At 38.8% G+C, this 11950-nt stretch overlaps 2 long non-coding RNA genes across 2 annotated transcripts; both read right to left on the reverse strand.

The window, feature by feature from the left end:
- Positions 1–7053: 7053 nt before the first annotated feature.
- Positions 7054–9393, reverse strand: LOC144991830 (uncharacterized). Its single transcript, XR_013655465.1, has 3 exons — positions 9255–9393; positions 7469–7594; positions 7054–7191 (listed from the first exon to the last, which is right to left on the reverse strand). It is a non-coding gene; the product is annotated as an uncharacterized LOC144991830 (long non-coding RNA).
- A 397-nt stretch (positions 9394–9790) lies between these two features.
- Positions 9791–11368, reverse strand: LOC144991831 (uncharacterized). Its single transcript, XR_013655467.1, has 3 exons — positions 11231–11368; positions 10100–10188; positions 9791–9939 (listed from the first exon to the last, which is right to left on the reverse strand). It is a non-coding gene; the product is annotated as an uncharacterized LOC144991831 (long non-coding RNA).
- Positions 11369–11950: the final 582 nt, after the last annotated feature.

Genomic DNA, 11950 nt, shown 5'->3' on the forward strand with positions numbered 1-11950 from the left:
AGACAGTTAAAGGGGCGGGACTTTTCCTTACACAGTTATAGCTACAGCTAAATCGCTGCAGCTAAATCGTGGTACCGTCATTCTTATTAAAATGTCTTTAATAGAATTAAATAAACACAAAGAAAAAGTAATTTTAAGATCTTTTATATTCCTAACTACTCAGTGTTTTATCAGGGCCTGTTTGGATGAACAAAGAGCTAAAATCCTGGAGATGGAAAATGTTTTTAGATCAGTTAATGAGGGCAATTTCTCCATGGCGCACTTGACCATCTCCCACGGCACACTAGTGTGCCGCGGCACACTGGTTGAAAAACACTGCTCTAACACCAATCCCGTTGCTTCTTTCTGTTGTTAAAACTAGGGCTGGGTTCACCCGGTTCAGGGGCTCTGGTTGCCTGGGATGTGGGGGGGATGCGCACTTGGCTAGCATTGATGCAGGGATCCCTGGGTTGGCGCCTTCTGGGTGAGGGGTGGGCGGTGGCTGCTGGCTGGGATTGGAGCTGGGGTCCCTGTTGGGTGTTTGGCTTGAGGGCGAGGGTTGTGTGGGGCTTGGGATTAGGGGGGCTTCATGCTAACCCCATCCTTGGCCGGTGATTTGCCATGGCCTGCTGAATCTTGAGTGGTCCTGCGGTGCAGCAGCAGTGAAGCATCCACAGCAGAGGGGGAAAGGGGTTATTTTATTTATTTATTTAAGGGAAGGTTTGTGTTGTTGATTTTTTTTCCTTTTTTTCTGGGGGCAGTAACCCCCTGGGGGTGGGAGCTATTGTGTTGCCCCGTCAAGTATGTCAGGTGCATGAGTGGTGACGCTGGGCCTCTTGCCCTTTAGGTGCAGCACTGGGCCACTCCCTTGGTGACTGTCTCTCTTTGCTGCCACTGGCTCCACCTCTATCTGCGGTCACCTCCTGGCTGGGAGGGGGAGCCGCCTACTGTGACTGGCTGGGGGGCCAGTCGCCCGGGAAGAGCTCTCTTCCCCTGGTTGTGCCCATCCGCCTTTCTCCTTCCTACTCTGTCTCTACCAAATTATGCAAACTTGCACCTAAGGCACCGGGAATTGGATGGGTGGGACATGCTGGCAGGGATCACCAGGGGCAACTCTCTTTGGGGCCTCATCTGCGCCCGACCTCTTTTTCACTTTTACCTGCATATTAGATGTGTTGGCACCACACACACAACACATACACACCACTAGCGGATCAGTCTGGTATAAGAACTGAAGATACAGTCAGAGTCATTAAAATTAAATGCATGGTATATATTGTAAATCTACATTGTATCATTTATTTTAATTTTATAAAAATGAAAATATCTGCAGCCTCTAACTTAGACATATGAGAGTTTAAGAAGTACCACAAATTAAGATGGAAAAACATTTAATTGAATTGCAGTAAAATGACATTAAGTTAGATAAATATGTAAATTTTAAGCTCTATAAACAATAATTGAGTTGGATAGACATAAGAAATTAGGTTGAATAAATTTAACTCAATTACTTGTTACCAATTGAATCAATTCATTTAAGTTTACAAGCTGTATATACTGTATATACATCACAATGTAATTGGAAATAAGATCAGAAACTCGTGCGTTTGCTCTGCCCGTTATTTTTCTCCAAGCAGAAACTCTTTCTTTTGCTGATGATGCAACCGTATTACTTTTTTTGATGGTCATATAATCTTCATACACCATCATTAAAATCTCAGACTCCGTCTCACTGAAGTATAGCGCTCTCTTTTGTTCTCCATGCGTTTCCATGGTTACTCCGGAAATCGGCGATCCATTGAGAATGTCTTTATGTACTTGCTGTGCACGTGCATTAACCCAGGGTTACCAAGTCGAGCGTAATTACGCTAACTCATATCCGGTCTTTTGGAACCGACATACCCAGAGTAAGCAAGTTCAGGCGGATTTCAGCCAGAGTTCAGGGTTAAAGTCAGGGTAGTTTAAACATGCTTTCTGGAATAGCCCCCAGGGCTGTTGGAAACCTTTGGAACTGCTGTGGGTCTGCTTCTTTGAGTTTGCTGTCCCAACAGGCAACTAAATAAGAAGCTTTTAAATAGTGCTGCCATGAGAATAAGTGAAAAGCTGTGAAAAGCAGTTATTAGGCTAGAATTTGAGACATTGACGCAAAGTAAAAGATCAAATTTCAATTAAAAAACTGTCTTTATGATGTTTTCCTTTTATAACAGACTTCCAACCTTTACTTCTACAACACCAAGGAGGATATTTTTTCAGTCTTGAAAAATTGAGGGGGAAAAAACATCAGGTCCAGAGTGCTCTAATTTAACACATCCAAAATCAGTTTCTTGATACCACAATACATGTTGACATCCCTTATTCCACAGTTTATCACAACAGCAAGACAGTGAAAAAGACATGTGTAATTTCATAGTTTCCTTTGACCTGTTAGGTGAATTTGATCATTTTGAAGACTGGGATGCAGCAGAAGAGAAAGATGAAAAAAATCTGAGAAGGAGATGAGATGCGAGGTGGAACTGAACGATATAGACTTAGGACTAGAGCAAGAGTAGTGTGAGTTCAGTGCAGGATCTGTTACTGTTACCATGACAACAAGTCGCACAGCATATCAAATAGTCTACTTTTTGAGGAAAAAAAATTTAAAGCTAAAATTGACAAGATCGAAGAACTAATCATTGATTTAAATTTTTTTTTTGTAATTGACCATGTAAGCTAGAGATAATGCCCTTTGATCTGTCAGAAATTTATGGACTTCATTGAAGTAACAGTCCAACGCAATCAGGCCTCTGCATCATCATTTGATTTATGATAACAGACACCTTTGTGGGAGTCATACCAGATAATAGTTATAGATTAAAAATGAGATGAATGTGATTTTTTTAAAAAGTGAACATTTTTCTTTAAATAATTATTCATGGTTAACGCGATAATTTGACATCCCTACTTTTAACAGCCTTGGCTGATGATGGACAAAGAAGAAAGAAAGAAAGAAAGAAAGAAAAAAAGAAGTATCAAATTTGGTTTATTTTGATGACTTTCATCTGAATGTATAACTAAATATGGGGACTTTCACTTTGTTACAGGAAGTCAAAAAGCTCACCAACACCCTTAATAATCATGTATTTGTCTTTGTAACTCAGTGCCATCATTGATAGGTCATTCTTGATTTTAACATGGAACATCTTTTCAGAACACACTGTCTTTAAAAATACACGTTTAAACATGTTATGTTATGTTCACACTGCCCTTGGCAAAGCGTATTCAAGCTACCCTTTTCAATGAAAAATCCATGTAAGTGAGCGATTTGGGCTTTTTGACTCTATTCATGCGTAGCTACGTACGTTTCTATGACCATTCTTGGGCTCTACATACAAAATCCGCTTCTTTGGAACGCCTGTAAAAAAGTACATTAGATCAAAATTTGACCAATCAGGGACTTGAATTTACAGTAGTGGTGACAAGTGATGGCTTCCCTTTTACAGAAACACTCAGATAAAAATTTTGTTTTTGGTGTTTTTAACATGCTCTTGTAACATTTTTGAGTATTTCATTATTCAAATTGATGTAAATCAGGAGCAGATGAAAAAACGCTCTTTGAAAAACTTGTAGTTGTTACGTAAAATCTACAGTCAGCGGGCTACAACCTCCGCTCCATTCTGATGCATCCACTTTCAGATCCATGTTTGTCTTTGCGTTCCTGGTCTCAGCTGGAAACTGGATCAGAATTGTACAGCTGGATAGCTCCAGTATTGCTCTCTATTTTTGTTGCAGTGCTAATGTTGGGTTGGGGGTGTAAGGGGCTGTAAGCTAGCGGGAGAGAGTGTAAACAAAGGGATGAAATGAGCGCAGCCTTACTTCTGCACCAACAGTCAACTACAACTCAGAAGTGAATTTCTAATGGATTTCTGCCGCTTTGCAGAAACTTTGTCCTAGAAAATGACACAGGTTTTATGATTTGGGCTAAACATTTTAAAACTATAATAAATTCAATAGATGATTGGAGTGAGATTTAATCCACCAAAGTGCCAACGTTTTGAAAATTGATCGTGGAGGAGAAATTAATGACTGCAGTTTGTGTCCGGTGAGATTTCTATGACAGTAAGTCTTTTATATATCGCAATAAAGCTGTGAAAGAAAAAGCATGGAGCAAGATTTCCCAGACTTTCACCGCTTCCACATTTTGCACCTTGAATCTTACAACTGTAAATGATGGATGCGCCCTGGTAAATAGAAAAAGAAGCCCCTCCCTGCTTGTCCAGTGTGAATACTGTGGACAGCAAATGCCCATTTAGTGTGTAGCGTAAAGGTTGAAGCTGCTCACAACAACCAAAGATCCACCTGTGATCACTGAGGAGCTCCACTGGAGCAACTGAGGACAAGGACAATGCTCAACCATGACAGGGGCAAACAGTTCTGGGCATCTGCCCCAACCAGTATTGCTGGTCGCAAGACCTCAACGAGGGATTCTCCAGCCGAAGGTCCATGCCATTAACTCCTGAGCCACTGGTGCCCACAAATGACTACAGTCTCTATTGCTCCTGCTCGTTTTAAATAAGATGATGAAACTATGATATGAAATTGGACATGTCACATTAGGTAATTATTAGTAAAGTTCCTAGGTTTGATATTCTGAAAATGAAAAATAGAAACAAAGGAAAAAAAAACACATTTTTCAATTTTGTACAATGTTTAATCATAAGAAAAGACCCTAAAAAAAGCCATTATTTTCTTTACTGAATGTTTGCTGCAAAAGCCCTCGTCTGACTAAAGCCTGGCGTTTGATAAGTGAAGATTATTTCTGAGATTTGTACCACACAAGGGAGGCAGAATACAGGGATCTGCCCTTCCAGAGTTTCTACCACACATATTTTTTTGGACACATGGTTACATTTAAATAACAACAGGAAGCTTTCCTCCTTCTTGCCAACAAAACTCTGAGCCAGAGTCCAGGATGTCTCTGAGTCTATTTGCAGAAGATCTTTTTGCCAAATGCAAACTTTACTACTGATAAATGCACGTTGGCCACTAATATTTGATTGAGATGGAAGTAGCTTATAATTCCCTTTATTTTGAGTGGAAAGCAGAATTAAGACACCACGAGTGTTCTTTCTTGTGATGTGTGCTTCCTAAACTGTCTGAGCTTCTACTGTATTTCCACAGGAAACCAGCCTGGAAGTAGGAGAGTTTGTTCCAGAAGGAAAAGACAGTCAGCGGTTTGTTGTCAGTGGAGAATGTCTGGTCTTTCCTTTCCGTTTTAGCTTTTCTGAGGAACATGAATGTGCCATTTCTATGCACATGACTAAAGCAGGAAGATTCTTCTCCTAATGCCAGGTTCTCAATCAAAGCACACTGACAGAAACTTCTTTCCTTTCCTTTGGTGAATCCCTTTATCATCTCTCTGAAGAACCACTTTCCTTAACTCTTTATTTTCCTTCTTGAGCCTCTCAAGCACGCGCTGACACTAGCTGAGTACCCAGCAGCTCTTCTTGAAGCTGGTCGATCTTTTCTCTGTGTGGAGCACACGGAATTAAACTTTTTGGGGTATTTTTGGTAGAACAACGTCTTGGCTTAGTTAGTGTAAGCCATTTCTAATAATAAGAAGAAATCTGTAATAGAGAGTACAACAAAAAGCTTTGTTTTGGAACATAAGTCAGATAAAAAAGGATGCATTGGCCACAATTTTCGAGACAAATTATGCAAAAAACCCAAAACAAAACAGGTTCTTTGTTGGATTGCAACACAGAAATTCTTTTCATAAACAACTGCTGGTGTTTGCATAATAAGCACCCTTCCATAGGCAGGCCTCAGTGTGTGCAGTGTTTTCACACTGAGGTTATGTTTCCCAGTACATTCATGCCGCAGGATGTTTACAGGGCTTCGACTGGGAAAAATGCTCGCCGTTAAGTCAGGAGATGTTTTTCATGACTTCTGTCTTCTGACACAGTGGACGTGTTGTCAGAGAAAAACAATATACTGACTGCACTGTTTACATTTGTAAAGGATAAAGTTCACCTGAGGGTCAGAAACAATCCATCAAAAAAGCTTCATTCAGGACTGTAAAGGGATGTGACCATGTTGGTCATATTTACTCCCATCTACTATTTTACAGCAAGGATTTTGGAAGTCTCACTCAAACTTGGGGCTGCATGCAGATCGACTTGGTTGCCCTAAAAACCTGCACTCATTTACACGCACGAGCACACCAACAGCCTTTGAGGCAGCAGGACATGTGAGGCAGCAGGATATGGCCTCTCCAAGTCCAAAGCCCTGCACTGTCAGAAAAAATGTGCAAAATTTGTACCTTTAGAGGTACAATGGCTTGTCACTGGGGCAGTACCCTCAAGGGTACAAATGTTGTACCCTTTTATATAGGTGCGTATCTGTACCCTTTCAGTATGTACCTTTCAAAGGCAAATATGTACCTCTGTGGACTAAATTGTACCTTATAGTGCTATGGTACCATAATGTACCTTTAAAAAAGGTACAAATTTGTTCTTTTAAGGGTACTGCCCCAGTGACAAGCCTTTTGTACCCTTTGATGGCAAATTTGTACCAGATACAGCACATTAAAAGACCAGTATACTGTTTATATCATTTATTAAACATTCAAAACAATTACAAATCTGACATTTCACAGTATGTACAGTGTCACAACAGGATGCATATATTTACAATTATTAGCAGTTTTACAATAATGAAAAATCTATATTTTTCCTTCAGTTCACATTGCATTCATTGTAACTATAACCTTAACATTTGATCAATTGTAAACAGCACATAGCACTTCAGTTACCATTTTTAAACCATGAAATAAAACTTGTGACATTAACAAAAGAAGCACTAGACCTCATTTTAAGTACATCTTTCTACTGCATTCTACATTTTCTAAAAATAGATAATAAAAAAGTAAACTCAGAACCAAGTTTAAATGCATAATTTAAATAATAAAATGCATAAATGTGATAAGATAATATTGATACGAATTCTAAAAAGAAGAACTATAAAACACACTAAAGATTACCAAGGATTACGTTTATGTCAATACCTAGTAGATCCTCTGCAAGCATCTCTTCTCTTGCTTCTTTGGAGACTTTGGCTAATGGAGCTTTTCTTTGAACAAGCTCAAGCACCTTTGGCACAATACTGGTAAACGCCGTCCTTGAAGCGCTGGCTTAAACTGACATGTGATGGATGCATTCGGTCAACATCAAACAACTGAAAATTGAAAAAAATTAGAAAATTAATCATTCACTTTAAAACAAACAAAAGACATAAAACATTCTAATATTCTTTGTTACCATTTCCCTTTAGTGATCTCATTGTATAAATATTACTTGGCTTGAATGACTATATATTTATATATGGGTTTAGAAAATTACAATGTTTTTACAATTGAGTTAAAGCTGTTAATGATCATTTTAGCAGATGTCTCAGCTTATATTGACATTCAAAATGTATTTTAAGCTGAGAACTGATTTAAAATGTCACTGACCCCTGAGGTTGTCTTCAAGAAAGGGTACTTCTTTAGTATATCCTCTCGCACCTTGCTGTACTGGATATGCAGGACATTCACATGACCTTCAACGGATGATGCATCCTCACCAATGACAGCAACCACCTATTGGATCAAATTTAAAAGTCCATACTAATAATAAAAAATACAACTGCAAGCACTGATTACTGGGGTTAAAGCACTTTGAGATGATGTTTAAAGACAGTTTGTGCAGAGTGGTTTGGAGTTGATAAGAAATTAACTTCTGAGTTGTAGGCGGGGCTATTGACACAGTAGTCACCCTCTGCTGATGTCCGAACATCCCTTTGTTTACGCCCTCTCCCTCTAGCTTACAGTCCTTCCAACCTAAAACTAACATTAGTGGTGAAAGCAAAATGGTGACCAATATTGAAGCTTTCCGGCCATAGTTTAGATCAAGCTCAGACAAGTATGATGAAGATGTTAATGGATCTGTTTGTCTGCAAGTGGACGCATCAGAATAGAGCAGAGCAGAGGGACTCGGACCCACCTCATTTCATGTGGTGCGTCACAATAGAGAGCTTCCTCAAACTGCATTTATTTTGTCTGTTCCTGATTCATCCCAATTTGAGTGAATACTCAGATGTGCAGTTTCAAACGTGTTCTTTTAAACGTGCCCATCATGAGAAAAATACTGCGACATGTTAAAAATGGGGGACCCACTCCAATGAAAGTTATTTTTTAAAATGTAGCATTTTTATGATGACATATTGTTATAAGATTTAAGAATAAAACTGTGTTTCTGAATATTTATTTTCTCAAATTGGGATGAATCAGGAGCAGATGAAAAGATGTAATTTGAGAAAGCTTGTAGTTGTTACGTACAAGCTACATTTGGCAGGCCACAAGCTCCCTGCTCCGCTTGTCTTCATTCTCCTCGTCTGAGTTGGCATCTGGCTCACATCTATAAGGCTGGATAGCTCCAATATTGCACGCCAATTCTGTTGCTTGGGGGTTGTGAGGGACTGTAAGGTATCGGGAGCGTAAACAATGGCATGATGGGAAGTTAAGGCCGGTTAACTCTGCAAAACAGTCCTGTCGAGAACTTGAAGGTGAATTCCAATTGAACTGCAGAAACCATGTCCCAGAAAACATTTTTCCCCCTCAAAAAACTGCATAATCAATGTCTGTCTTTGTATAATAATAATGGATTGGATTTATCTGCGCTTTTCAAGACACTCAAAGCGCTTACAGTGTGTCCATTATTCATTCACTCCTCATTCATACATGGTGATGGTAAGCTATGGTTGTAGCCACAGCTGCCCTGGGGCAGACTGACAGAGGCGTGGCTGCCAGTTCGCGCCTACGGCCCTCTGACCATCACCGGGATCATTCATGCACATTCACACAAGGAATGTGAAGTGAAGGAGGGTGAAGTGTCTTCCCCAAGGACACAACAACATTTTTTGGCTGGTGGGAGCGGGGATCGAACCGCCAACCCTTCGGTCATTGGACGACCCGCTCAACCACCTGAGCCACTGTCGCCCGTATAGTCAATATCTTGTTAATTATGCAGAGCTTTGTTGAAGGAAATACAGAAGAATTATATGTTTGTATGATGAGGACAGTATTCCAGAATGTATTCAATGTGTTGTGACTTACTCGGTGCAATCTGCCGTTTCCCTAGAAAACTTTAAACTAGTTTGGATGATCTGCCTCACTGCACTGTTTGACAACTAAACTGAATTGGAAAGACAGCCTGACTTTGAATGCTTGAAATGACTTTGTGAAAAGATTATTTACTTACTTTGGCCAGAGAGGTGTCTTCAACTCTTCGTCTTGTTGTAGGACTGTGTTGTAATATTATTGTGTCATCTGAGTCCACTTCAGTATCTCCACTTGAACTGGTATTGCAGCTCTATGCAAGACAACTCGGCTGATCTGTCAAAGTATTGAAGCTTTCAGTTACTGTAATATTTTAATTAGTATGATAGCAAAAACAAAAAAAGTAAAAACAAAGATTCTTAAATACTGACCGACTTAACAGTTTAGCCGATTTATTATCTTGTCTAAGACAGCAATAGGATATAAAACTCATACTTATTTGCCCGTGTTTTGTTCCCCACACTATCCTGTCAAATCAATCATTAACCCTCAGACTCCTATTGATGCAAATATACAATCAAAACTCTTCAGCTCAAAAATGTTCTTAATTTAGCATGTACTTGAAAGCAAAAACACAGATTATTTCCCTTGGAAATAAATTCAGGCATCAAAGGGGAATTTACCCAAAACCATTCAAAACAAAATAGATAAATTACAATTTAAAAGAAAAACTTCACCTTCTGGATTTGTATCTTCGGCCAGACAAATTTCCAACACACCAAGGTTTGGGTTTTTCAACAGGAGATCAAAAACCTGCTCATCAACTTCTGTCTTTGAGTCATCAAACACTTTCAAGTCCAAGGTTGTGATGTTGAACTTTTGGACAGCTGTGAACACAGCAAAATTATGTTTAGAATACAGCACAGAAATTATCTTTAAATTAAAAAGCAATTAAAAAAATCTGTTTGCATCACAGCTGACAGTTTATCCACAAAGTTGACTGATTCCTGTAAAGAAAATGCTGGAAATTGTGATGTTTCCACTCACCGCATTCCCAAAAGGATTTGAAGGTCAGCTGAACTTAAAAACATTTTTTTTTTGGCGTTCGACATGTTCATGCACAGCTTGCATCTTTCCTGGTGGGAAAAAAAATAATATATTACAAAAAAGAAAAAACATTACAACACCAAAAGGTACCAACACAGCATTTATTCAGATCTAAGTCCTGTTACAAATGAATTAATACATTTTAAAATAGTAATGGCAAATATACAGTTCACACTAGCTGCCACAGCAATGTTGCAGAATTTGCAGAACTGCTAAAAAAAACACTGACAACAATGCACTGGCTTCTAAGGACCTACAGATTTATTTCTTGGAAGTTCATTTAAATTTTTTTATTTTTTCCTGGTTTATAGATGAGTTTTTGGTATGGGAAATCGTGACGAGTATCTAGAATCACGGACCTCCATTTAAAAAAAATAATCTCTGCAGGAGAATGTTCAAAATCAACAACACAGTGTAAACTTCGCTTGACCAACAATGAGCGATCATGACAACCTAAACAGTCTGTCACTGTCTTGCATTCGAGAAATGGTGGCTGCGCGCGCACAGCAGTTAAGGCAGGCTGACATATAAATGGGAAGGACCGCCATACTGCGGTGCAAAAAAAAAACAACACGTTTTTGGACTCCTACACATTACAGATTAAAATGATTAACGCATTGAATTCGACGGACCTGATAAATATCAGTAGGAATTATGGAGCTGGTCGTTTCAAAAGTAGCTGGCTTCCTTATTAAGAAAGACAGAAAGAAAGAAAAAAAGGGGGGGGGGGTAGGCAACAACAACCGGTGCATCAACGACAGCGTACATCGGTAAAACGGCGACAGAATTATCTTGTGAAAAAATGTATATATTTCAATGTATTTAACGGAACGCGGTACAACACCAATAAAAACAACAGCTTAATTTATTTAATGGCTGCATTTAGCTGAACTTCAAACGGCTGAGGCTAACCGTTAGCAAACTCCTGCTCGTAGTTTTCAATCTCCTCACAGGCACATACACGGTGGAATAGCAGCATTCCTCTACACAAAAGTTATTCCTTACAGATAAAATAACCGAACCCGCTTAAAACAAGTTTCCAACTTATTCTTGAGCAATTAGCAGACTTACCTCAGTCACAGCCTCTATCTTCCTCCGGCCGCTGCGGGATAACAAAATGGCGGAAGAAACGAAACTTAAGAAAGTAGAGTGGGCGTGGTCTCGCTGGTTTACTCCAACATATTTCCTCTACGTTTTTAGACCTACTTAAATAAAAATTACTGATGGTAACTCCGAAAAAAGTACTCTCTCATTTTTCCTGTGTAGGTACAAAAGCTAAAAGGTACTAATATGTACACTTAATGTATCGTAGTAACAGAGAAATTTACTTTTTTATGAGAATGCATGATTAGAAAAAAAATAACTTAAATTAACAGCTCAAAAACTAGAAATTTAAATTGAACTTAGGCCAAGTTAAAGTACACCATATAAGGTGAAAAACATCAAATAATTTTGTCTACATTGTGCTTTTGCTCTAAATTAACTATAAGTATATTTTTACTTATATATAAGTAAAAAAAAACAGGCTCACACTAATACATGTTTAAAAGTTATTATCTTGATGCTCTGCACAATCAATAAAATATAATTTGCTTGTGTACTGTTCAGAACTAGTCATAAAAGATGTGTGGTCTCTTAAATATATTTGGTTATTTAAATAAATAACCAACAACGTATTAAATGATTTTGGGTGACGTTTCATACACTTTGAATTATTACTTTTGTCACACAAGTGATTGTACCTTTGTTTGTGGAATAAAGGGTCCAAATATGGGCCCTCTGATGGTTTGA

The sequence above is a fragment of the Oryzias latipes genome, chromosome 4 (assembly GCF_053564925.1).
Source record: "Oryzias latipes strain Hd-rR chromosome 4, Olatipes_Hd-rR_3.1".
NCBI lineage: Eukaryota > Metazoa > Chordata > Actinopteri > Beloniformes > Adrianichthyidae > Oryzias > Oryzias latipes.